The 25,061-nt window shown below is 43.4% G+C and overlaps 2 non-coding genes across 2 annotated transcripts; both read left to right on the forward strand.

Moving 5' to 3' along the window:
• Positions 1-3,971: 3,971 nt before the first annotated feature.
• On the forward strand, positions 3,972-4,080 carry LOC120252383. Its single transcript, XR_005533917.1, has one exon. It is a non-coding gene; the product is annotated as a small nucleolar RNA R71 (small nucleolar RNA).
• Positions 4,081-23,573: 19,493 nt separating this feature from the next.
• Positions 23,574-23,679, forward strand: LOC120251996. The gene has a single exon (XR_005533552.1). It is a non-coding gene; the product is annotated as a small nucleolar RNA R71 (small nucleolar RNA).
• The last annotated feature ends 1,382 nt before the right edge of the window (positions 23,680-25,061 follow it).

Raw genomic sequence — 25,061 nt, forward strand, 5'->3', positions numbered from 1 at the left:
CGCAGGGGCGAGTTCACGCCCCTGTGTGCTCTCGGGAAAATGTGCTAAGTTTCAGAGACGACGCACGCCTGCGTGGAAATTCGCGACGGTCGCAGCGATTATCGCAGGTCACCACGCAGGCAAGTTCACGCCCCGTGTCTTCTCCGGATAAGCTCAGCAATACAACCCCCACGGGCGTGTGGAAATTCCACACATCCGTGTGTCCTCTCTGGATGACTTGAAAAACTCTGCAGGCTCTACAGTAATTTTCTGAACATGTTACACATTCGTAGCCCCGCCCCTATTATGCAACAAATACCAGTGAAAACAATAAAAACAAGCTCAAGTGACCAAATCTTCGCCAACTCCTCATGAAAACACACGATGAAATATAAATCCACCAAGACGAATGCAACAAAACTAGATTAAAAAATGATGACACCAACACTCAACAATTTATTCATGCAACCTAACTACAACTAACAAAAACAGTAAACACTTGGGTTGCCTCCCAAGAAGCGCTTGTTTTACGTCACTAAGCTTGATGTACCTTGTCTTACCTCACGGGGGTTCATAGATGAAGGTTTCCCTCTTACCCATGGCTTGGAAGCATGATGAGCAAAGTCTCTTGAGAGTAGAGGGTGAATTGTCAGGTTTGGGGCCACCTAGTAATGGTTCGTGGAACTCACTCGGCTTGGGCACAGCTCCAACACTCTTGGAGTGTTTCCGGTGGCGTCTCCTTGCCCTCTTCATTTTCCAGATCACCTTCTTCAGGATCTCCGGGGTAGATGGTACTTCTTCGTTTGAGCCAAACATCATTACTTCTTCAATCTCCTCCTCTTCGTCGAACAAACCCTCATACGGGTCAGGATTAAACATTTCCTGCACATATTCATCAATAATCTCATCAGTAGTGTCTAGAAAATATAATGTGTCATCAAAGTCAAGAGAATGTCGCATGGCTTCCGCGAGGCGGTATGTGAGCTTGTCATCTCCAACTCTCAACGTTAGCTCCCTGCCGTCCATGTCAATCAAAGCCTTGGAAGTTCGCAAGAACGGCCTCCCAAGTATCAATGGTACATCCGCATCCTCATTGACATCTAGCTCCCACAAAGTCAACAGAAAATATATACTTGTCCACCTTGACAAGCACGTCTTCGATGATGCCCCTCGGATGTCACACCGTTCGGTCCGCCAATTGTAAAGTCATCCGAGTGGGCCTAGGTTCTCCCAAACCTATCTTCTGAAAGAAGGTGTATGGTATGACATTGATGCTCGCCCCTGAATCTGCCAATGCCAATTCTTCACCTAAATTGCCAATGTTACATAGAATGATGAAGCTTCCCGGGTCTTTCTTCTTATTCGGCATGTTCTTTTGCAAAACCGCCGAGCAAGATGCATCTAGGATCACGGAAGCACTCTCCTCTAACTTCCTCTTGTTGGTCAACAAATCTTTCAAGAATTTGGCATACTTAGGCATTTGAGCCAATGCCTCAACAAAAGGAATGTTGATGTGGAGTTGCTTGAATAGACTTAGGAACTTCTTACATTGATCATCCGCTTGGTCATTCTTCAATCTTGAGGGATAAGGAATTCTTGGCTTGAAGGGTGGAGGTGCCACCTCCTTCTCTTTGCTCGGTCCTTCCCCAACCTCTATAACCTCGGTACATGCACATTGGGCTTCTCACTCGGGAGCTTGCTTTCAACCTCGCGCCACTTCGCAAAGTGATCGCTTTTAATTGCTCTCTAGGATCTGCCTCCGCATTGCTCGGTAAGCTCCCCTTGTGGTCGTTCCGCTAGAGACTTCGCAATTTGTGCAACTTGGTTCTCAAGATTGTGCAAGGACGCAGCAGTGATTGCGAAGTGTGGCCTCAACTCGATTCAAACCTTGAATACTGAAGATTGCACAAATATGGTCAAGGCCTCTCTAAGTCATTCATGCGGGTCTCCAAACCATTAACTCTATTCTCGACATTTGGGGCTTGTTGTTGTTGTTGGAAACCCGGCGGCCCCATGACCTTCTGTGGACCTTGTGATCGCTTCCCCGCAAGTTTACGGGATCGCAAGTAATACCTCGTGCAAAGACACGAGGATCGTATTCCACGGGCTAAGGATCTCCTATTACTCCTTCTCGAGCTATTATCTCAGCCTAAGATCTTAAGTGATGGATTTACTCTACTAAATACAAATAAAACTAAAAACAAGATTTGCTAGCAAATTAGAGAGAACAAGCAATAAGCAAGCAAGAAAATCAATGAAGTGCAAAGGCCTATGGATGTGGATCCCCTTGAGGGGTTATCATGCAACATGGATGATGATTTAAAGATGCAAGGGTAAATTGGACCATGAGATTCCAAGATTAGAACAACCCCAATTTCTCGGCGATTGAACCCTAATCCCATACTGAACATAGATAGGAATTTCTTCCAAATCTACATTCCTACGATTGCATTAAGTACAAGGAAATCTCGCTTAGGAATAAACCTACTCTTCTTCGGATTAAACCTACATGGAGGGCTACCAAACACCCAATTTCTCGGCGTGATGATACAAGTATCCCCTTCTAATCCATTCATGACCTAATACATGTGAGCAAGTCACATCTACATGCATCATTCATAAAAAGAGCTACGGATTTCTCCTTGGTGTAACACTTAGCATGAAAACAATGGATTAGATCTCAAACATACCCAAGCATAGAATTAACAAGTAATCATCCAAAAATACATGATAAAAACCCCCCAAGGTTCACCAACACCCGTGGCCTTGGGGGTCTAGTGTGTCATCATCTCATAACAAAGCATACAATCAAGCAAAAACATGAAACAAAGACATAGTATGACACTCCCTAGATGAAATGGTGAAGGATGAGGCGAGAATATGCCAAATGACGCTTCCCCCGCCAAAGGAATGCCGAATGACGCTTCCTCTAGCCGCGGTTCTCCTTCCTTCAAGTCGTGATCGATCTCCCCTTTAAATGATGTTGCCTTCTTGCCTTGAGAGCCTTGGACCTTGGGCTTGAATGATCTTCTAGCTTTCTTGCCCTTCTTCTCCTCCCCAAGGTCACCCAAAAATCTCCCAAAATGATCTCTCAAAAAGTCGGCCAGCAAAAAGTCCTTTAATCAGCCCCTAAAAGTGAGTATATATACCCCCGAGGCATACGGGCCGTATAGGGGTCGATGGGGATCGGGATAGCACCTCGAAACCCTAGATTCGCGTTCCATACGGGGTGCATACGGCCTCCATACGGCCCCCGTGATACTCGGGTAGTATGGAAATCGGACGTAACACCAAGTCAATCCGCTCACATAGTAGATACGGCCCCCATACTCGGGTAGTATGGGGGTAGTATGAAATTCTGCTTTTCTTCTCTTTTCGCCAAAATGATATCTTCTTGTTCTCCATGGCTTCCATATGCCCTACAAAGCAAATAATAGACAATTAAGCGCAAAACGGGCATCAAACCTCACAAAATACATGCAAAGTGCATACGATATATATATGAAAACACCTACATTTAGACACTTATCACCTTGGTTGCTCCATGAAAAATTTGGATGATTCTTCCAACCCGAATTGTAGGTGTTGCTATATGGATTCCCTTGGTTCCTCATTGCATTACCCACAAAATCAACGTTCTCCACCGAAGATACATCACCAATAGAGATCGGGCAATCGGAGGAGGCATGTCCTCCTCCACATCCGTTACATGTTGTCACGGTCGTCACTGCTCGAAGCTATAACATCTAGCTTCTTACCCAATGCTTCAACTTGAGCCGCCAATGATGTTACCGCATCTATCTCATGGAGTCCGCCACTTTCTTCTTCTCCCTCGCATTCCATTGGTAGCTATTTAGACCCATTTCTTCAATAAGTTATCGGCATGCCTCGGGGACTTGCTACCTAAGGTACCTCCTCACGCAGATCCAAAAGTTGCCTTTGTACTTGGATTCAAACCGTTGTAAAAGGTTTGGATAATCATCCACTCCGGGAATCCGTGTTGTGGGCATTTGTGCAGGAGCTCCTTGAACCTTTTCCCACGTCTCAAATAGAGACTCCAATTCCGACTGCATAAAATTACGAGATCTCACTCCTTAGCTTTGCAGATTTTCCGGGAGGAAAATAACGGCCAGGAAAAGCTTCTACCATCTCCTCCCATGTTGTGATAGAGGCTTTAGGTAATGAGTGTAGCCACTGCTTCGCTCTCCCCTTTATGGAAAATGGGAAGGCTCTCAACTTGATGGCATCATCCGTCACTCCGCTGATCTTGAGCATATCACATACCTCAAGAAAGTTCTCTATGTGATCTGCTTTGGATCCTCATCGGCCAAACCATTGAACTCGTGTGGATTGTCTGTAACATGTGGATGAATGCCGGCTTTAGCTCAAAGTTCTGAGCTATAATAGGGAGACGCACAATGCTCGATTGTGTCCCCAAAACTGAAGGTCTACCATAGTCAAAGAGTGTCCTCTGCTGCTCATTCTGTTCTGCCATATTGCCTGAACCTTTAACTTCCAAATCAGCTAGATTAGACGGTTCTTCCATAGGTCCTTTCCCTTTTCTTCTAAGTGTTCTTTCAAGCTCGGGATCTCCTTCAATCAATATTGAGGGGTTCCCTCGGGTCATCAACCTGAAGCTGCACAAAAGAAAGAAAACAAATCAGAGCGATGATAGAAAAGAAGATGTGAAATAGAATAAATGAATGAATAGCTAAGAAAACAAAAGTGAAAAGTATCTCTAAACGCCTACTCCCCGGCAACGGCGCCAAAAACTTGACAGTGTGCTCCGCAAGTGCACGGAGTTGTCGAAGTAATAATCCCCAGGTGAGTGGGGGTATCGTATCCATAGGGAGTAGGGAATAAAAATACTTAGATTGCTTCTTAGCTAAGCGAAAAATGAAATAGTGATTTGTGTGTCAAAAGATGTGAAATAACAGAAGATGAAATAAACAAGAGAGAAAGTACAGGAGAGGAGAAAGTAAGGCAATCGATATAAATGGGGTACTCGGGTATTGTTCCCCCAAGGACACTAGTTTCAAGTGCAAGAATCCTCTATTATGCTTCCTAACTAATGCAATTGAGAGTCGTGGACATCCTTAAATACATGATCCCAAACTTAAGGTCAACCATGCCTAATTCTATACATGTCCCGGAGGAGAAATCTAACAATCTCAACACCTCGCACTTGTATAGAATTGCAATGAACTCTAGGGATTCCAAGTGATAAATCTCTTCCTATGTATATACCTAACCCTTTGGTCCAAGTGGAAGGTCCCTAGCCACAACTAAGCCCTAGAGCTAAAATCACCTCAATACTTCACTCCATTACACTCGCAAGTAGGCCACAGCGGAGGGTCATCCCTTAGCCTATTCACTCTATTGTGGCCGCAAAGAACTCGAGGAACGGAGGTAGAATCTATCACACCAGAGTGGAAAGGGGACGCTCCTGTATCTCTCGACTCACCCTCTCAACCCTTTCCAATCAAGCTTCGTCTAACCCTTGTGGTGTGTCACTCACTCACAAGGATAACCGAGTGAACTCTCAACCCTAGTGTCACTCTAAGGAAGTATTCAACAACAAGCATTCAAGATTGGAACTCACAAACACATCAATTAATTGAAAGCATAATAAAGAGATTCAAAGAAACTAATACATCCTAGGGTTCACAAATACCCAAATACCCACTAGGGGTTTAGCTCTCCATGGAGTTTAATACAAAAGATAATGAAATCAAATGCAAAGATAAACAATCCATAAGAAAAAGCACCTCGATGGTCGTGTCAATAGTCTTGTGGAGAGTCCTCTACTCGTCACGCGATCTCCTCGTCCGGTATAAGATACGCCTTTGTTAGAGGCTCCCTTACCAACCTTCTTCCTATAGAGACGCGATGTCGAAGCCGTAGAACCTCCTCCAAGACCTAGCCAATACCTCTCCAAACCCTAACCGCCACCTTCTCTCATGATGGGGGAGAGATGAATAAAGGATGAAGAATTGAATGCTGAAATCGAGGCAGAATCGGCTTTAAATAGGGGCTGGAATCGGGATTTCACACGCCTGTGTGAGACTTCACACGGCCCTGTGGAAATAACGCATGGGCGTGTGTAAATTCCACACGCCTGTGTGACTTCTCTATTTCTTGCTTCTTCGGCTGGCTGTCAATAAATCCTGCTACAAACCGGCATGAAGTATCCTGATTCCATGACTTCATCGAGGTAACGTAGATGGGCACACGTCCACGTCGTGGACCACTTTGCTTCTTCATTATCGGACAAGTTGGTAGAGATCTTGTTCTACGTGTACAAGTCAGAACGCTAAAGTGTGACTACCCTTGTGCCTCTCCAAATGGTCTTGCTACTGAATTATAAAGAGGTTGGCACACACTCCAGCGTCTCGCACCCGACCTATGTCTTCGCGTTTGAACTTTATCAAGATTTCTCCCAACATTGGTGCAATCACGGTCCACATTGGCTTCTTTCTTTCACTTTCGTCTTCACAACCCAATCTGTGAAAAAGAACATAGATGCACACATATTAATGCTAAAACCTGACAAAAGTAATGCAAATCATAAGGAAAGAATGCTTCACATTCTTATCTCACAAGCACTTATCAAGCTACCTTCGAGGATGTGTGAAGCTACTACCGTTATGAATTTGTTGGTACTTCTTGTAGATAAATAAGTCCCTTAGACCTAGAACTTTGAGCAGTATACCATGGGTTGACTTGAGTGAGTCCACATACTTACACTATTTTGGCTTTTATTGTCCTTTTTTTGATTCAAGTTTTTTTAGCTAGAGCATTGATTTTTCGTATTTAGTGTTGAAATTTTCCTTGCTATTAGAATGCTTTCATTGCATGATTTGGTGAACCTAAGGCCAAGCACTTCCAATATTTCCTTCATCTTTGCATACAATGATTTAATTTTTGCTTGAGGACAAGCAAAAGCTTAAGTGTGGGGGAGTTTGATAAGTGCTTGTACGATAAGAATGCGAAGCATTCTTTCCCTATGCTTTGCATTACTTTTGTGGGGTTTTAGCATTAAAATGTGTGCATCTATATTCTTTTATGCAGATTGGGTTGTGAAGATGAATGTTAGAGAAAAAAGCCAATGTGGACCGTGAATGCACCAATGTTGGAGGAAATCTTGCTAAGGTTCAAACGTGAAGACATAGGTCAGATGCGAGACGCTAGAGTGTCTGCCAACTTCCTCATACTTCAATTAGCACAACCATTTGGAGGGGCACAAGGGCAGTCACACTTAAGCATTCCGATTTGTGGACATAGAACAAGATTCCTACTGACTTGTCCATTGTTGAACAAGCAAAGCGATCCACAACATGGACGTGTGCCCGTTTATGTTACCTCGATGAAAGCATGGACTTTCGTGAGTACTTCGTGCTGGGGATTGTTGCAGGACTTGTTGACAGCCAGCCAAAGAAGCAGTGAAACAGAGAAGCAACATGGGCGTGTGGAAATTCCACACGCCCGTGCGTTATTTCCACAGGGCCGTGTGGAGCATCCACATGGGCGTGTGAGATCCCGATTCTAGCCTTATTTAAAGCCGAATCAGCCCCGATTTCAGCATCTTCTGTTTTATCTTTTGTTCATCTTTTCTCCATCTTGAGAGAGGGCTGCGGCTAGGGTTTTGAGAGGTATTGGTAAGGTCTTGGAGGAGGTTTTATGGCTCCGACATCGCATCTCATTAGGAAGAAGGTTGGTAAGGAAGCCTCCGTCGGAGTGATTCGACGAGACGTATCTTATAACGGACGATGAGATCGTTGCGATGAGTAGAGGACTCTCCACAAGACCATCGACATGATTAACGAGGGGTTTTTCTGTAGATTGTTTATATTTGCACTTGATTTCATTATCGTTTGTATTAAACTCCATGGAGAGCTAAACCCCTAGTGGGTATTTGGGTATTTGCGAACCCTAGGATGTATTAGTTTATTTGAATCTCTTTATTATGCTTTCAATTAATTGATGTGTTTGTGAGTTCCAATCTTGAATGCTTGTTGTTTGAATACTCCCTTAGAGTGACACTAGGGTTGAGAGTTCATCCGGTTACGCTTATGAGTGAGTGACACACCACGAGAGTTAGACGAAGCTTGATTGGAGAGGGTTGAGAGGGTGAGTCGAGAAGTACAGGAGTGTCCCCTTTCCCCTCCGGTGTGATAGATTCTACCTCCGTTCCTTGAGTTCTTTGCGGCCACAATAGAGTGAATGGGCTAAGGGATGACCCTTCGCTGGGGCTTAGTTGAGAGTGCAACGGAGTGAAGCGTTGAGGTGATTTTAGCATCTAGTGCTTAATTGTGGCTAGGGACCTTTCTTCTGGACCAAAGGGTTAGGTCTATAATTAGGAAGAGATTTATCACTTGGAATCCCTAGAGCTCATTGCAATTCTATGCGAGTGCGAGGTGTTGAGATTGTTCGATTTCTCCTCCGGGACATGTGTAGAATTAGGCATGGTTGACCTTAGGTTTGGGACCATGTATTTAAGGATGTCCACGACTCACTATTGCATTAGTTAGGAAGCATAATCGAGAGTTCTTGCACTTGAAACTATTGTCCTAGGGGGAATAATACCCGGGTACCCCATCTTTATCGATTGCCTTACCTTCTCCTTACTCGTACTTTCTCTCTTCTGTTGATTTTTACTTTTGTTATCTTACATCTTTTGACGCACACATCACTACCTCATCTTTCACTTAGCTAAGAGACAATATAAGTATTTTTACTCCTTACTTCCTGTGGATACGATACCCCCACTCACCTGGGGATTTATTACTTCGACAACTCCGTGCACTTGCGGAGCACCTGTCAGATATATTTTGAGTGAGTTTACATGGGTAGCAGGGGGCACTGTAGCAACACAGTGGCGAAACACTGTGGTAGGTACTGTTCACAGCTGCCGGAAGAAAGAGGTTTCCAGAAAATCCACATGGGTGTATAGAAGTTCCACACGCCCGTGCGTTAATTCCACAAGCTCGTGTGGCGAATCCATAGGGGCGTGTTGATTCCGGATTCCAGCCCTATTTAAGGCCGATTTCAGCCCCGATTTTAGCATTCTTTTCTCTATCTTTTCCCTAACGTAAGAGAGGGCTGCAGCTAGGGTTTTGAGTGGTATTGGCTAGGTATTTGGAGAGGTTATATGGCTCTGACTTCATGCTCTATTTGGAAGAAAGTTAGTGGGAGAGCTTTCGTTGGCATCGATCCGACGAGGTGTATCCTAGGCCAAACAAAGGGACCCTTGGACGAGTAGAGACTTCTCCACAAGACCGTTGCCCTGACTATTGAGAGGATTTTCTATGGATTTTTTTCTTTTACATTTGATTTCATTATTGATTGTAATTAGCTCCATGGAGAGCTAAACCCCCTACTGGGTACATGGATTTATGAACCCTAGGATGTATTAGTTTCATTAACCTTTTTATTTTGCTTTCATTAGTTGATATTTTTACTGAGTTCGAACCTTGAATTCTTGATTATATGAATACTCCCTAAGAGTGACACTAGGGTTGAGAGTTCTTGTTGGTAACCCTTGTGAGTGAGTGACACACCATGAGAGTTAGCCCAAGCTAGATTGCAGAGGGTTGAGAGGCTGAGTCTAGAAGTAACGGAGCGTCTCCTTTCCCTTACAGTGTGATTTATCCTACCTCCATTTCCTAGATTACTTTATGGTCATAGTAGAGTAAATGAGCTAAGGGATGACCTTCCGCTGGGGCTTAGTTGCAGAGATAACGAAGTGAAGCATTGAAGTGATTTTAGCAGCTATGGCTTAATTGTGACTAGGGACCTTTCACCTGGACCAAAGGGTTAGGTTTACATATAGAAAGTGGATTTATCACTTGGAATCCCTAGAACTCATTGCAATTCTATACGAGTGCGAGGTTGAGTGATTGTTCATTTTTCTCCTCTGGGACATGTATAGAGTTAGGCATGGTTGACCTTAGATTTGGGACCATGTATTGAAAGATCTCCATGACTCAACAATGCATTAGTTAGAAGCATAATAGAGGGTTTTGTACTTGAAGCAATTGTCCTAGGCTGAACAATATCTGGGTACCCCATTTATTTCGATTGCCATACCTCCTCTTTACTTGTGCTCTCTTTCTTGTCTCATTTACTTTTGTTTGCATTACATCTTATCATCCCAATTACTATTTGTCTCCGCTTTGTTAAGAAACAATTTAAGTATTTTTACTCTCTACTCACTGTGGATACGATACCCACTCACCTGGGATTTTATTACTCGACAAACCGTGCACTTAAGGGACATACGCAAGGGGTGTTGTCAATAGTCTTCTCCAGAATTCTTTTTAAATCCTTGTTAGAGACTTCCACCTACCCACTAGTTTGTGGATGATAAGGTGTTGCCAATTTGTGGCGGATGTTATAACATTTCAGAATTTTTGCGAATTGGGCATTACAAAAAGAAGTGCCTCAGTTGCTAATTATTGCATGGGGTGTTCCAAATCTAGAGAATAATTTCTTTAATAATTTTATTACCACCCTTGCATCACTTGGTCGTAGGGCTTGGGCTTCCACCCACTTAGTCAGCTAATCAATAGACACAAGGACGAACTTGCAACCATGTGAACTTGGAAAAGGCCCCATAAAATCAATTACCCACACGTCAAAAACTTCACAAGCTTGGTTCCAATTATGGGGCATTTCATCCCTATGAGAAATATTACCTACCCTCTGACATCTATCACATGTTTGTATGAACTTGTGGGTGTCCTAAAATAATGATAGCAAATATAATCCTGAATAAAGAATTTTCTTTGCGATTCAATTTGCATTGCTGTGGCCTCTTGTTGGTCCTGAATGGCAGTGTTTCAAAATATTCAAACCCTCTGTCCGTGACACCCATCTTCGAACAACGTAATCTAAACAAACTCTGAATAGATAAGGGTCCTCCCACAAATAGTGCTTCAGGTCTGCAAAAAATTTCTTTTGTTGTTGATGTGTGAACAATTTTGGGATGACACCCCAAACTAAATAGTTCGCAAAATCAGCAAACCACGGTGGTTCACATACTTCCACTGCCTAAATACTGTATAAGTGTTCCTTAGGAAATAAATAATTGATATCTTTCTCCCTCAAAGTATCAAGATTGAGATTCTCTAACTAGGATAAATGATCTGCTGCAAGGTTATTGGCTCCTCTCTTATCTTTAATCTCCATATAAAATTCGTGTAGCAATAGGACCCATCTAATCAACCATGGCTTGGCATCAGACTTGCTAAGTAGATACCGCAAAGTGGAATGATCAGTGTATACCGCCACCTTGGAAAGCACCAGATACGATCGAAATTTATCGAATGCAAATATGACGGCAAGCAACTCTTTTTGTTGTGGTATAGTTCTCCTGAGCTTTCGTTAATTTTTTGCTTGCATAGTATATGGGATGGAAGATTTTCTCTTCGCTGCCCAAGGGCTGCACTCACTGCAAAATCGCTTGCATCACACATCAGTTCAAATGGAGAATCCCAATTTGGAGCTACCATTATAGCTGCATGAGTAAGCTTTTCCTTTAGCGTAATAAAAGCTTTCATACAATCATCGTCAAAATTGAATGGGACATCTTTTTCCAACAGTTTCGTTAAAGGTCAAATAATTTTGGTGAAGTCCCTATTGAATCTTCTATAAAAACCTGCATGCCCAAGAAAACTCCTGATGGCTTTCACTGAAGTTGGGGGAGGTACTTTCTCTATAACCGAAATTTTTGCTTTGACTACCTCGATTCCATCTTTGGAAATTTTGTGGCCCAGAACTATCCCTTCTTGAACCATGAAATGCTATTTCTTCCAACTTAGTACGAGGTTTGTTTCCTCGCATCGAGTAAGAACATGTTCTAGATTCTTAAGGCATAGCTCAAATGAATCACCAAACATAGAAAAATCATCCATGAACACTTCCATAAAGTCTTCCACCATATCTTCATAAATTACCATCATGCATCTTTGAAAAGTGGCAGGAGCATTACACAGGCCGAAAGGCATTCGGCGATATTGAGCTTTGTTCTGGTTCCTCTTCTTCTGTAGATACTGAGCTTTCATCAGAACTATCATCGATGTCATACATAGATTACACAATAACCTCAGTTTCTTTCCCCTAATCTTTGCTAGGTTCACCTACTGGAATCGACTAAGATGCTTATAGTTTGGCTATGTCCAGTGTAGTTAAATCAGTCAGGATACCAACCTCTTATTTTGATGGAACTTTACCATAATTCATAAAGTCTGTGAGCATTGCCTTCTAGATATTATTTTCATCTGCTGTAACTGAGCCTTCCCATGGTTTAAATATGGAAGCAGAATTGTCTTATTTATGGAATAAGTGTTGTCTGGTTGGTAACCAATCATTCCAGATATTAGCCATAATTTGTTCACCCGCTTGTGCAGAGTCCCAACCTACCATGATGAATCCTCTCCAACCTCCTTTAATCCCCGATGTATGGTTCTTTTAATTTTACTGTCAAGTTTGACTAGGTTTGATAGATTTGCTCGTGTTAGGCACTGTACCTTGCAAAGTCAAGAAAGATATAAAAAGTTAAGCTAAAAAAGAAATAAGATAAATAAAAGTAAGAAATAAAAAAAAAGAAAAATGGTTAGAGCAATAAGCTAGAAGTTTCCTAGAATTTTTTAAGTCCCCCGCAACAGCGCAAAAAACTTGACTGCTTACTAGCAAGTGTACGGGATCGCCAACTAATATCCTATGAGTGACATAGGGGTTGTATTCCAAGGGGTTAAGGAGCTCCTATTACTCATTCATAACATATTAACTAACCTTACAACTTAAGCATAATTTACTACTCTAACAAGTAAGATAATACAAACAACTTGCAAGAATAAAAACTAGAAGCAGGACAGGAGATCACAAGAGCAACAATGAGATACAGAGGCCTAGGGATGAGGATCCCTTAAGGGGTCATCATGATATACGGATGCACAGTAATAGGAAGGCAGTGGTGATTTATACCGAAAGATCTCAAGATTAGTCCAATCCTAATTTCACAGCGATTGAACCCTAATCCCATACAAATGTCAATAAGGGTTTCTCCCTAATCATATTCCTATGATCGCATTAACTGTATGGAAATCACACAATAAGGACATACTTATTCTAAGTCTATCCTTAAGAATTGGATGGCTACTGACATCCAATTTCTCGACATGTTGATCCAAGAATACCCCTTCTAACTCATCAAGGATCTAGTACATGCGAATAGGTCACATCTACATGTACAACTCAACAGAGAACCAAGGATCTCTTCATTTTGTAGTTCTAGACATGATGATCAATGAGCCAAATATAAATCAACCCAATGCATTTCAAATAAGAGTATAGCATCCAAAATATATGATGAACCCCCCAAAGTTCACCTACATCCGGTGCCCTTGGGTCTCTAGTGTGCCATCATACAAACTAGTATAGAAAGATCAAGAAAAAACAAGAAACAAATGCATAAGTGGCACTCCCTAGTCCAAATGATGATGAAGAAGAGCAATGTCGGCCGAATGACGCTTCCTCTAGATAAATGATTTCCGAATGCTCCTCCTCCCTTGATGGTGAAGCTATCCACTTGAATTTTAAGCCCTTGATCACATCCAAGCCTCAAGCCAAAGCTCTCTAAAGATGTCTTTGTTCTCTTGCTTCTTCCTTAAGTGTTAGCTGCCCTTCCCTAAAAGCTCTCACATATCTACCGTATGTCCCTCCAAAAGAGACCAAAAACTCCACAAAAACATGCCATACCGGGTCATTGAGGGGGTCAATGATGGGGCCTATGATAGGGTCAATGGTGGCCTCATTGAGGCCATATAAACCAAGCAAAACCCATTCTTCTCTTGCTACAGTGTTCATCCCAGGGTCAATCCCAGGCAGCATTGAGGCCGTATGGCTTGGATCAAATACTGATTCCAAATTCATTCATGTGCTACAGTGGTTGCTTCAGTAATCTTACTACAGTGTCACTACTACAGTAAACATGCTACAGTACTGTGACCTGGTTTTCTTCTCTTTTTCTACCCAAATCGTATCTTCGTGTCTTCCATGGTGTTTTCATGCCCTACAAAACAAATAATAGTCGATTAAGCACAAAACAGGCATCCATTCATATAAAAATACATGTTAGAAGTACCAAATACATATACTATAATACATACATTTAGACACTTATCACACAACAAAGAAATATAACAATCAAGACATGTATATGGAGATGGGAAATTGAAATAATACTCCTCTGAACTCCTAATGGTATGTTTGATGGAGCTAATTTCATTGAGAGTTGAGTTCCATGGGTTGTGGAGCACACACTGCCATGTGAAAAGCAACATGGTTGTGTCCATGACTATGCCTCAATCCCAAGACTCACAAGACCATCAAAATAAAAGATAAACTCAGAAGGAAAATCATTTCTACGTGATACAAGTCCAAAATAAAATGTAGAAATAAAATACAAAAACATAAAGACAAATAAAAGTAAAGGCACCTCAAGCGTCAGTATCATGCTGTGCTGTCTCTGCTACTACTGCTGGAGATAATACTAGTGTTGTTGAAGGTGGTGATGGTGGTGATGGGGATACTGGAGGAGTCACTAAAGTCGAGGTCTGACCATAAAGGGTGAGGTCACGTCTCTCTCGAGTAGCTGTTATAAAGTGTCTAGACGTGCCATCACTCGGTATGGTTTATAGCCTGTAGCCCACGCACCTCAGCTAAATCTACTTACAACACCTTATAGCACTCTCGAGCCTTTCAAAATGATCATGGGATTGAGAAAGAAAGAAGATGTGCACTGGAGGTAGCTCCTATGCTGCGGGAGGTGCGTTGGTCTCCATCAGCTACTGTTGCGGCTCAAGAATAGGCTGTGACCCTCAGTTGCATCACCCTCATCCTCGGCTGACTCTGGCAAAGGCATGATCATAACATATATTCCATCTCTACCCTTAAGTCGCATTGTCTCCAAGCAGAGGGGAGATGGTACTATGATCTTCTAAGCCCCTCTAATCGCATCAAGGAGACCTATCCCCATGATGAGTCGAGTAATGTATGGGCCTGAAAACAGGACTCCAACCCTGGCATACTGTCCTTGATGATTTAGGTACTCAGCCATGATGTGTCCCAAGTAGAGTGGCTTGCTCTGTACCATCAAAATGCCACTCCTGGCAGTTCAAAATGCCTGTACTGTCACCAAGGCCATTCACTGATCGACTGAGAAAAGTATGGATGTATCTATAGGCCGCTCGAGAGAGGCACATGACCTTGAAGATCCTAGGCTCGTACTATCCTTGGACACAAAACATATGATAGGCGCGCTGAGGGGTCTAGCTGACAAGGTAATTTGTCGGGAGCTACTTGTACTCATTTATGTCAGTATAAGCCTCATCATTGAGCCTAAGTCGGATCAAAAACTGACTCACACTCATGCTGTGATACTGTCCAAAGGCTCCGAACTGAATGGCGTCTATGCTATCAAAACTGGAGTATGAGCGATCAAACTCGAAGGAAGCCAACACCTCTAAAGTCAACATATGGATCACTGGCTCCCGTATGGACATCAACCATCTCCAGCTACATACAAATATCAACTCCTCGACCTCATTGGCCATCTCATCACCAAGCTAGATCTCTCTCAGTGCACTCAAGTCAGAGAAATGTGATTGCCCAAACTTGAGTTTCACAAAACGTGTGAACTGAACCTGGTGTTCAGGGATCACAAACTCCATGTTCTCTAGCGAGGGCTCATGGGGATGCTTGCCGGCAGCCTTTTTCGATCCGAGCGCCATGCTTGCAAAAATTGGAAGAGAAATCAATCAATTAGAACTTAAGAACCTATACTATAGAAATCCTCATGGTCGTGTGGAAATTCCAAACACCCTTATGGATCTTCGGGTAGCAACAGCCACACGACCGCAAACTCCAACAAACTAATAATACACAATGAAACTAACTAGATTCATTCTAAGATCATTCACCAACATTCTAATCATGATATTCAAGCAAAACTTGACAGGTGCTCCGCAAGTGCACGGAGTTGTCGAAGTAATAAATCCCCAGTTGAGTGGGGGTATCATATCCACAGGGAGTAGGGAATAGAAATACTTATATTGTCTCTTAGCTAAGTGAAAGATGAAGTAGTGATTTGTGTGTCAAAAGATGTGAAATAACAAAAGTCAAATAAACAAGAGAGAAACCAAGAGTAAAGAGAAGGTAAGGCAATCGATAAAGATAGGGTACCCGGGTGTTGCTCCCCCTAGGACAATCATTTCAATTGCAAGAACCCTCTATCATGCTTCCTAACTAATGCAATGGTGAGTCATGGACATCCTTAAATACATGGTCCCAAATCTAAGGTCAACCATGCCTAATTCTACACATATCCCGGAGGAGAAATTGAACAATCTCAACATCTCACACTCGCATAGAATGGCAATGAGCTCTAGAGATTCCAAGTGATAAATCTCTTCCTAATTATAGACCTAACCCTTTGGTCCAGAAAAAAGGTCCCTAGCCACAATTAAGCCCTAGATGCTAAAATCACCTCAACACTTCACTCCGTTGCACTCGCAACTAAGCCCCAGCGGAGGGTCATCCCTTAGCCCATTAACTCTATTGTCGCCGTAAAGAACTCGAGGAATGGAGGTAGAATCTACCACACCGAAGGGGAAAGGGGACGCTCCTGTACCTCTCGACTCACCCTCTTAACCCTCTCCAATCAAGCTTCGTCTAACTCTCATCGTGTGTCACTCACTCACAAGGGTAACCGGGTGAACTCTCAACCCTAGTGTCACTCTAAGGGAGTATTCAAACAACAAGCATTCAAGATTGGAACTCACAAACACATCAATTAATTGAAAGCATAATAAAGAGATTCAAAGAAACTAATACATCCTAGGGTTCACAAATACCCAAATACCCACTAGGGGTTTAGCTCTCCATGGAGTTTAATACAAACGATAATGAAATCAAGTGAAAAAGTAAACAATCCATAGGAAAACCCCCACGATAGTCATGTCGATGGTCTTGTGGAGAGTCCTCTACTCATCGCAATGATCTCCTTGTCCGGTATAAGATACGCCTCTCCGAATCACTCCGACGGAGGCTCCCTTACCAACCTTCTTCCTAATGAGATGCGATGTCGGAGACATAGAACCTCCTGCAAGACCTTGCCAATACCTCTCAAAACCCTAGCCGCAGCCTTTTCTCAAGATGCAGAAAAGATGGAGAAAGGATAAAATAGAAGATGCTGATATCAGCGCTGATTCGGCTTTAAATAGGGCTGGAATCGAGATCTCACATGCCCACGTGGATGCTTCACACGGCCATATGGAAATAACGCACGGGCGTGTGGAATTTCCACACGCCCGTGTGGATTCTCTGTCTTGCTGCTACTTTGGCTGGCTGTCAACAAAACCTGCTACCACCCCAGTATGAAGTACTCCTGATTCCATGATTTCATTGAGGTAATGTAAACAGGCAGACGTTCACGTCGTGGATTGCTTTGCTTCTTCGACAACGGACAAGTCGGTGCGGATCTTGTTCTATGTGTACAAATCGGAACGCTTAAGTGTGACTTCCCTTGTGCCCCTCCAAATGGTTGTGCAAACTAAATTATGAGCAGGTTGGCACACACTCTCGCATCTCGCATCCGACCTATGTCTTCACGTTTGAACCTTAGCAAGATTTCCTCCAACATTGGTGCATTCACGGTCCACATTGGCTTCTTTCTCTAACATTCGGCCTCACAACCCTACATGCACAAAAGAACACAAATACACATGTACACATGTATTAGCGCTTAAACTTGCTAAAAGTAATGCACATCATAAGGAAAGAACACTTCGCATTCTTATCACACACGCACTTATCAAACTCCCCCACACTTAAGCTTTTGCTTGTCCTCAAGCAAAAATTAAAACATTGTATGCATAGATGAAGGAAATATTAGAAGTGCTTGGCCTTAGGTTCACTAAAGCATGCAAAGAAAGCATTCTAATAGCAAGGGAAATTTCAACACAAAATACGAAAAATCAATGCTCTAGCTAAAAACTTGAATCAAAAAGGACAATAAACCTGAAATCGTGTAAGTGTGTGGACTCACTCAAGTCAACCCAAGGTGTACTCCTCAAAGTTCTAGGTATAAAGGACTTATTTATCTAGAAAGAGTACCAACAAATTCACAACGGTAGTAGCTTCACACATCCTCGAAGGTAGCCCTTTCCCAAGCGGCCGCTAAGGTGGCTTTCACACTTTCGAAGAGGTAGCTCTTTCTACTGGGGTGGTAGCTTTCACACATCGCATGAGATAGCTCTTTCTCTCATTAGGGCATAACGAGTATCCGACTTATGAGAGTAGCTTCATACATCAAAGGAGGTAGCTCTTTCCTTTTTTTTTTTCGAGGTACACAAGAAACAAACTACAACTAGTCCCTTTAAACTTAAACTTGAGTTTCCAAATGAGTTTAAAGAGTGAGTAGTGCAACAAGTATAAATCGGGCAAAAATTCCTACAAATTCAAGCAAGAACTAGAGCATGAGAACATGCAATGTTAAAAATTCTCCTAAACTAAAGAATACCCCTATTGCAAGTAAGGTGAACCGCCATTGGCTATGTGAGCATATATGTCAGTCAAAAATAGTGTAAAAGATATGTGCACTATGAATTCCCCCCCACACTTAAGTTGTACATTGTCCTCAATGTACATATGCAAGCTCACTCAAAAGATATATAGTAATAATTGTGCAAATGTAGGAGAAGCAATTGAAACAATACTCCCCTGACTCCTAGTGTTACATTTGAGTGGAATCAAATCCTTGGGAGTGATGTTCCAACGGGTTGTGAAGCTCACACAGCCCACTTTTACCGTGTCCATAACTGGTTCTCAATTCCCATACTGACAAGACCATCTACACGTATACATGAGGGGGTTCAGTAGAGCTCAATAAAAGAAAAATAAAGCCGAGCATATAAAAGATAAAGCAAGCAATACAACTCGAGACAAAACAAACTAAACTCAGAAGGAGAGTCCTTTCTGAGGATAACAAGTCCAAAAATAAAAGTGCAAATAAAGAAAATAAATCAAGTATCAGTGCCATGCTCTGGCTCCTCTGCTGGTGCTACTGCTGCAGGTGAGGAAACATGTGGCGGATCTACCGGTGCTGGAACAGGTGATGGTGGTGCTAGTGTCCTGCCCATCAGTAACTGCTGTATCATGTCAAAACGGTCTAACATCTCACCGTGCTGCACTACCTGAATAGCTCAGAGCTCCGCTATCTCAGTCTAAATCTCACCCACATCATTCTCAAGCCTCTCAATACGATCATGAGCTTGTGGGCCCTGTGCTGCAAGGGGTGTGGGAATCTGTCGGGAACTCTCCACTGTACCCCCTCTGCTCCCAGCGCTCTCTTGGGTAACCGTAGTAATAATATAAGCCCCAGGCCCACATCTCCATACCAACCCCATCACCTTGAGTGTCTCAAACGCAAGAGGGGTAGGCACAACTATCCTCTCATCACCATGTATGGCATCCACCAAAACCACCCCTAAGATGAGCCTGGTAATGTAAGGGCCAGCAAATAATAGACCTACTCTCGTAGACTGACCCTAGTACCTCAGAACATCTGCCATTATGCGCCCCAAGTGAATTGGCACATTACGGGCCATGGAGTATAAAAAGAATAAGTCCTGCCTGGTCAGAGCAGTTGTGTTACCGGATCGACCAGACACAGACCTGCTGAGGACCACATGCAAATACCCGTAGCTCAACCGGGATAAGCTGGTGGCCTTCTACATTCCCGGCTCATACTGCCCATGTCCACATAGGATCCTATATGCATGGTGTGGAGTCACTGATACTGGGAAATCAGCAGGTAAACATCCATACAGGCCCATCCGAACCGAAAACTAAGCGACACTCATGGAAAATGAATGTCCGAATGCCCAAAACTGTATAGCCTCCATAGTGTTAATTCTCCCATGCATCTGATAAAACTCAAAAGACGCTAAAACCTCGAGCGTCAATGCGCGGTGAGGTGGCTCGCGGATTGTCAATAACCTCCTCCAGCTTCCTACTACTAGCATCTCATCGATCTCATCAGCTAGCTCGTCATCCTCCTGAATATCTCTCAACACTTGCAAATCCACAAAATGAGTTTGACCAAAACCAAGTGCTGATAATCTCTCAAATCGAGCCTGATGCTCAGGATTTGAGAATTCCATGTGTACGGGCGTGCTCGGGTGGGGTGTCTTTGAGACGCTTAACTTCGTTCTTCCTCACTCGAGCTGCCATATCTGTGGAACAAGATGAGGAAAATGATCAAAGAAACTCAAAAGCAGTATACTACAGAACTCCACACGGGCCTGTGGAAATTATCCACGCCCGTGTGGATCTGCAGGGCGTGAAAAACCAAACAGGTGCACACTAATTCCCAATAATTTAACTAGAAAATACACCTAGATGTTTTCTAACCATGCATAATACAATGTAAAGTGAAATTTCATACATGTAAAAACATGTAATCGATGAAAACAAGAATTAGCAAAGAAGGGATGATAAAAAGTGTTACCGATGAAATAGATGCTAAAACTTTGAAAACAAGCGCAATATGTGAAGAAAACTCCAAAACAACGGTAAGAGGTCGGGAAGATAATCAGAAGTGGTATTCAGACGACTGGAGATGAGGAATGAGAAGATCCACAAGGTTGTTAAAAGGAAATTCGTGCCTCTTAGGATTCTCTGCCTCCACAAGGGCGTGCGGGAATTACCCACGCCCGTGTTCCTCCACAGGGGAGAGCCACAGCGGCAGACGCACGCCCATGTGCTCTCCCAGGATAGCACTTGCTAACTCTGAAAATACTCACACGGGCGTGTGGGAATCTCCCACGCCGGTGAGCCCGGTCCACAGGGGAGACCACACGCCCCTGTCTGTTCTCTGTTCAACCAAGAAGAATCTCTAAATGTTCCCCACGCCCGTGTGAGAAATCCGTACGGCCGTGGATATTCACAGGCGCAACTCACAGGGGCATTCACACGCCCCTATGCGCTCTCGAGATAGAGAAGGGATCATCTGCAGAATCCCACACGGGCGTGTGTAAAATACGCACGCCTGTGTGTAGGTCACACAGTTGCTCACAAGGGCGAGTTCACGTCCCTGTGTGCTCTCCGGAAAATGTGCTAAGTCTCTGCAGAACGACGGACGCCCGTGCAAAAATTCCGCACGGTCGTGTGATAATCGCAGGGTCGCTCATATGGGCGAGTTCACGCCCCTGTGTCTTCTCTAGATGAGCTCGCAATACAACCCCACTGGCGTGTGGATATACCACACGCCTGTGTGTTTTCTCCGGATGACCTGAAAAACTCTGCAGGCTCTGCAAAAATTTCCTGAACATGTTTACACATTCAGAGCTTGCCCTTTTATGCAACAAATACTAGTGAAAAATAATAGAAACAAGCTAAAGCGACCAAATCTTCGCCAAATCCTCATTGAAAACACAAGATGATATAAAAATCCACCAAGATGAATGCAGCACAACTAGTTCAAAATGAAGGCACCAACACAAGTTATTCATGCAAAACTAACTAGCAAAAAAATAGTAAACACTTGGGTTGCCTCCCAAGAAGCGCTTGTTTTACGTCACTAAGCATGACGTACCTCGTCTTACCTCATGGGGGTTCATAGTTGAAGGTTGCCCTCTTACCCATGGCCTGAAAGCATGATGAGCAAAGTCTCTTGAGCATAGAGGGTGAATTGTCGGGCTTGGGATCACCTAGTAATGGTTCATGGAACTCACTCGGATCGCGCACACCTCCAACAGTCTTGGAGTGTTTCCGGTGGAGTCTCCTTGCCCTCTTCATTTTCCGAATCACCTTCTTCAAGATCCCCGGTGTAGACGGTACCTCTTCATTCGAACCAAGCATCATTACTTCTTCAATCTCCTCCTCTTGGTCGAACAAACCCTCATACGGGTCTGGATTAAACATTTCCTACACATATTCATCAATAATCTCATCAGTGGTGTCTAGAAAATATAAAGTAGCATCAAAGTCAAGAAGATGTCGCATGGCTTCAGCGAGGCGGTATGTGAGCTTGTCATCTCCAACTCTCAATGTTAGCTCCCCGCCATCCATGTCAATCAATACCTTGGAAGTCCGCAAGAACGGCCTCCCAAGTATCAAGGGTACCTCCACATCCTCATCGATGTCTAGCACCACAATGTCGACAGAAAAATGTACTTGTCCACCTTGACAAGCACATCTTTGATGATGCCCCTCGGATGTCATACTGTTCGGTCTGCCAATTAGAAAGTCATCCAAGCAGGCCTAGGCTCTCCCAAGCCTATTTTTTGAAAGAAGGTGTATGGCATGACATTGATGCTTGCCCCTGAATCTGCGAATGCCATCTCTTCACCTAAATTGCCAATGTTGCACGGAATGATGAAGCTTCCTGGGTCTTTCTTCTTATTCGGCATGTTCCTTTGCAAGACCGCAGAGCAAGATGCATCTAGAATCATAGAAGCACTCTCCTCCAACTTCCTCTTGTTGGTCAACAAATCTTTCAAGAACTTAGCATAGTTAGGTATTTGAGCCAATGCCTCAACAAAAGGCATGTTGATGTGGAGTTGCTTGAATAGACTTAGGAACTTCTTGTATTGCTCATCCGCTTGGTCATTCTTCAACCTTGAGGGATAAGGAATTCTTGGCTTGAAGGGTAGAGGTGCCACCTTCTTCTCTTTGGTTGTTTCTTCTTCAAGCTCTATGACCTCGGGTGCATGTACATTGGGCTTCTCACTTGGAAGCTTACCTTCAACCTCATGACCACTTCTCAAAGTGATTGCCTTCACATGCTCTCTAGGATTCATCTTAGTATTGCTTGGTATGCTTCCTTGTGGTCTCTTCGCTAGAGACTTCGCGATTTGTCCAACTTGGTTCTCAAGATTATGCAAGGATGCAGTGTGATTGCGAAGTGTGGCCTCAACTAATTCAAACCTCGAATTTGAAGATTGCACAAATCTGGTTAAGGCCTTCTCTAAGTCGGTCATATGGGTCTCCAAGCTAGAAACTCTGTTCTCAACTGTTGGGGCTTGTTGTTGTTGGAAACCCGGCGGCCCCATGGCCTTCTGTGGACCTTGGTTGCTGCATGAAAAATTGGGATGATTCTTCCAACCCGGATTGTATGTGTTGTATATGGATTCCCTTGGTTCCTCATTGCATTATCCACAAAATCAACCTTCTCAACTGAAGATACATCACCAATGGAGATCGGGCAATCGGAGGAAGCATGTCCTCCTCCACATCCACTACAAGTTGTCACGGCCGCCACTCTATTCGAAGTTAGAACATCCAACTTCTTACTCAATGATTCGACTTGAGCCACCAATGAAGTTACCGCATCTATCTCATGGAGTCCAGCCACTTTCTTCTTCTCTCTAACATTCCAATGGTAGCTATTTAGACCCATTTCTTAAATAAGTTATCGGGCTTCCTCGGGGGTCTTGCTACCTAAGGTACCTATTACTGCCGAGTCCAAAAGTTACCGTGTACTCGGATTCAAACCGTTGTAAAAGGTCTGAACAATCATCCACTCTGGGAATCCATGTTGTGGGCATTTGCGTAGGAGCTCCTTGAAACTTTCCCATGTCTCAAATAGAGACTCCAATTCCGACTGTACAAAGGATGAGATCTCATTCCTATACTTTGCAGATTTTTCGGGAGGGAAATAACAGCCAAGAAAAGCTTCTACCATCTCCTCCCATGTGGTGATCGAGGCTTTAGGTAATGAGTGTAGCCATTGCTTTGCTCTCCCCTTTAGGGAAAATGGGAAGGCTCTCAACTTGATGGCATCATCCATCACTCCGTTTATCTTGAGCATATCACATACCTAGAGAAAGTTCTCTATGTGACTGTTTGAATCCTCATCGGTCAAACCATTGAACTGTGCGGATTGCTGCAACATGTGGATGAATGCCGGCTTTAGCTCAAAGTTCTAAGCTATAATCGGGGGACGCACAATGCTCGATTGTGTCCCCAACACTGAAGGTCTAGCATAATCAGAAAGTGTCCTCTGCTGCTCATTTTGTTCTGCCATATTTTCTGAACCTTGAATTTCCAAATCAACTAAATTAGACGGTTCTTCCACAGGTTCGTTCACTTTTCTTCTAAGTGTTCTTTCAAGCTCGGGATCTCCTTCAATCAATATTGATGGGTTCCCTCGGGTTATCAACCTGAAGCTGCACAAAGGAAAGAAAACAAATCAAAACAATGATAGAAAAGAAGATGTGGAATAGAATGAATGGATGAATAGCTAAGAAAACAAAAGTGCAAAGTATCTCTAAACGCCTACTCCCCGGCAACGGCGCCAAAAACATGACAGGTGCTCCGCAAGTGCACAGAGTTGTCGAAGTAATAAATCCCCAGGTGAGTGAGGGTATATGATAATTGCTTGTGTGATAAGAATGTGAAGTGCTCTTTCCTTATGATGTGCATTACTTTTAGCAGGTTTAAGCGCTAATACATGTGTATTTGTGTTCTTTTGCGCATGTAGGGTTGTGAGGCCGAATGTTGGAGAAAGAAGCTAATGTGGACCGTGAATGCACCAATGTTGGAGGAAATCTTGCTAAGGTTGAAATGTGAAGACATAGGTCGGATGCGAGACATGAGAGTGTGTGCCAACCTCCTCAAAATTCAGTTAGCATAACCATTTGGAGGGGTACAAGGGCAGTCACACTTAAGCGTTCCGATTTGTGCACATAGAACAAGATCCCTACCGACTTGTCCGTTGTTAAAGAAGCAAAGCGATCCACGACGTGAACGTGTGCCCATTTACGTTACTTCATTTAAATCATGGAATCATGAGTACTTCGTGCTGGGGTGGTAGCAGGTTTTATTGACAGCCAGCCGAAGAAGTAGCGAGACAGAGAAGCCACACGGGCATGTGAAAATTCCACACGCCCATGCATTATTTCCATAAGGCCGTGTGAAGCATCCACATGGGCATGTGAGATCCCGATTCCTGCCCTATTTAAAGCCGAATCAGCCCCGATTTCAGCATCTTTCTTTTTATCCTTTCTCCATCTTTT

Source organism: Dioscorea cayenensis, chromosome 20, assembly GCF_009730915.1.
Source record: "Dioscorea cayenensis subsp. rotundata cultivar TDr96_F1 chromosome 20, TDr96_F1_v2_PseudoChromosome.rev07_lg8_w22 25.fasta, whole genome shotgun sequence".
NCBI classification, from domain to species: Eukaryota; Viridiplantae; Streptophyta; class Magnoliopsida; order Dioscoreales; family Dioscoreaceae; genus Dioscorea; species Dioscorea cayenensis.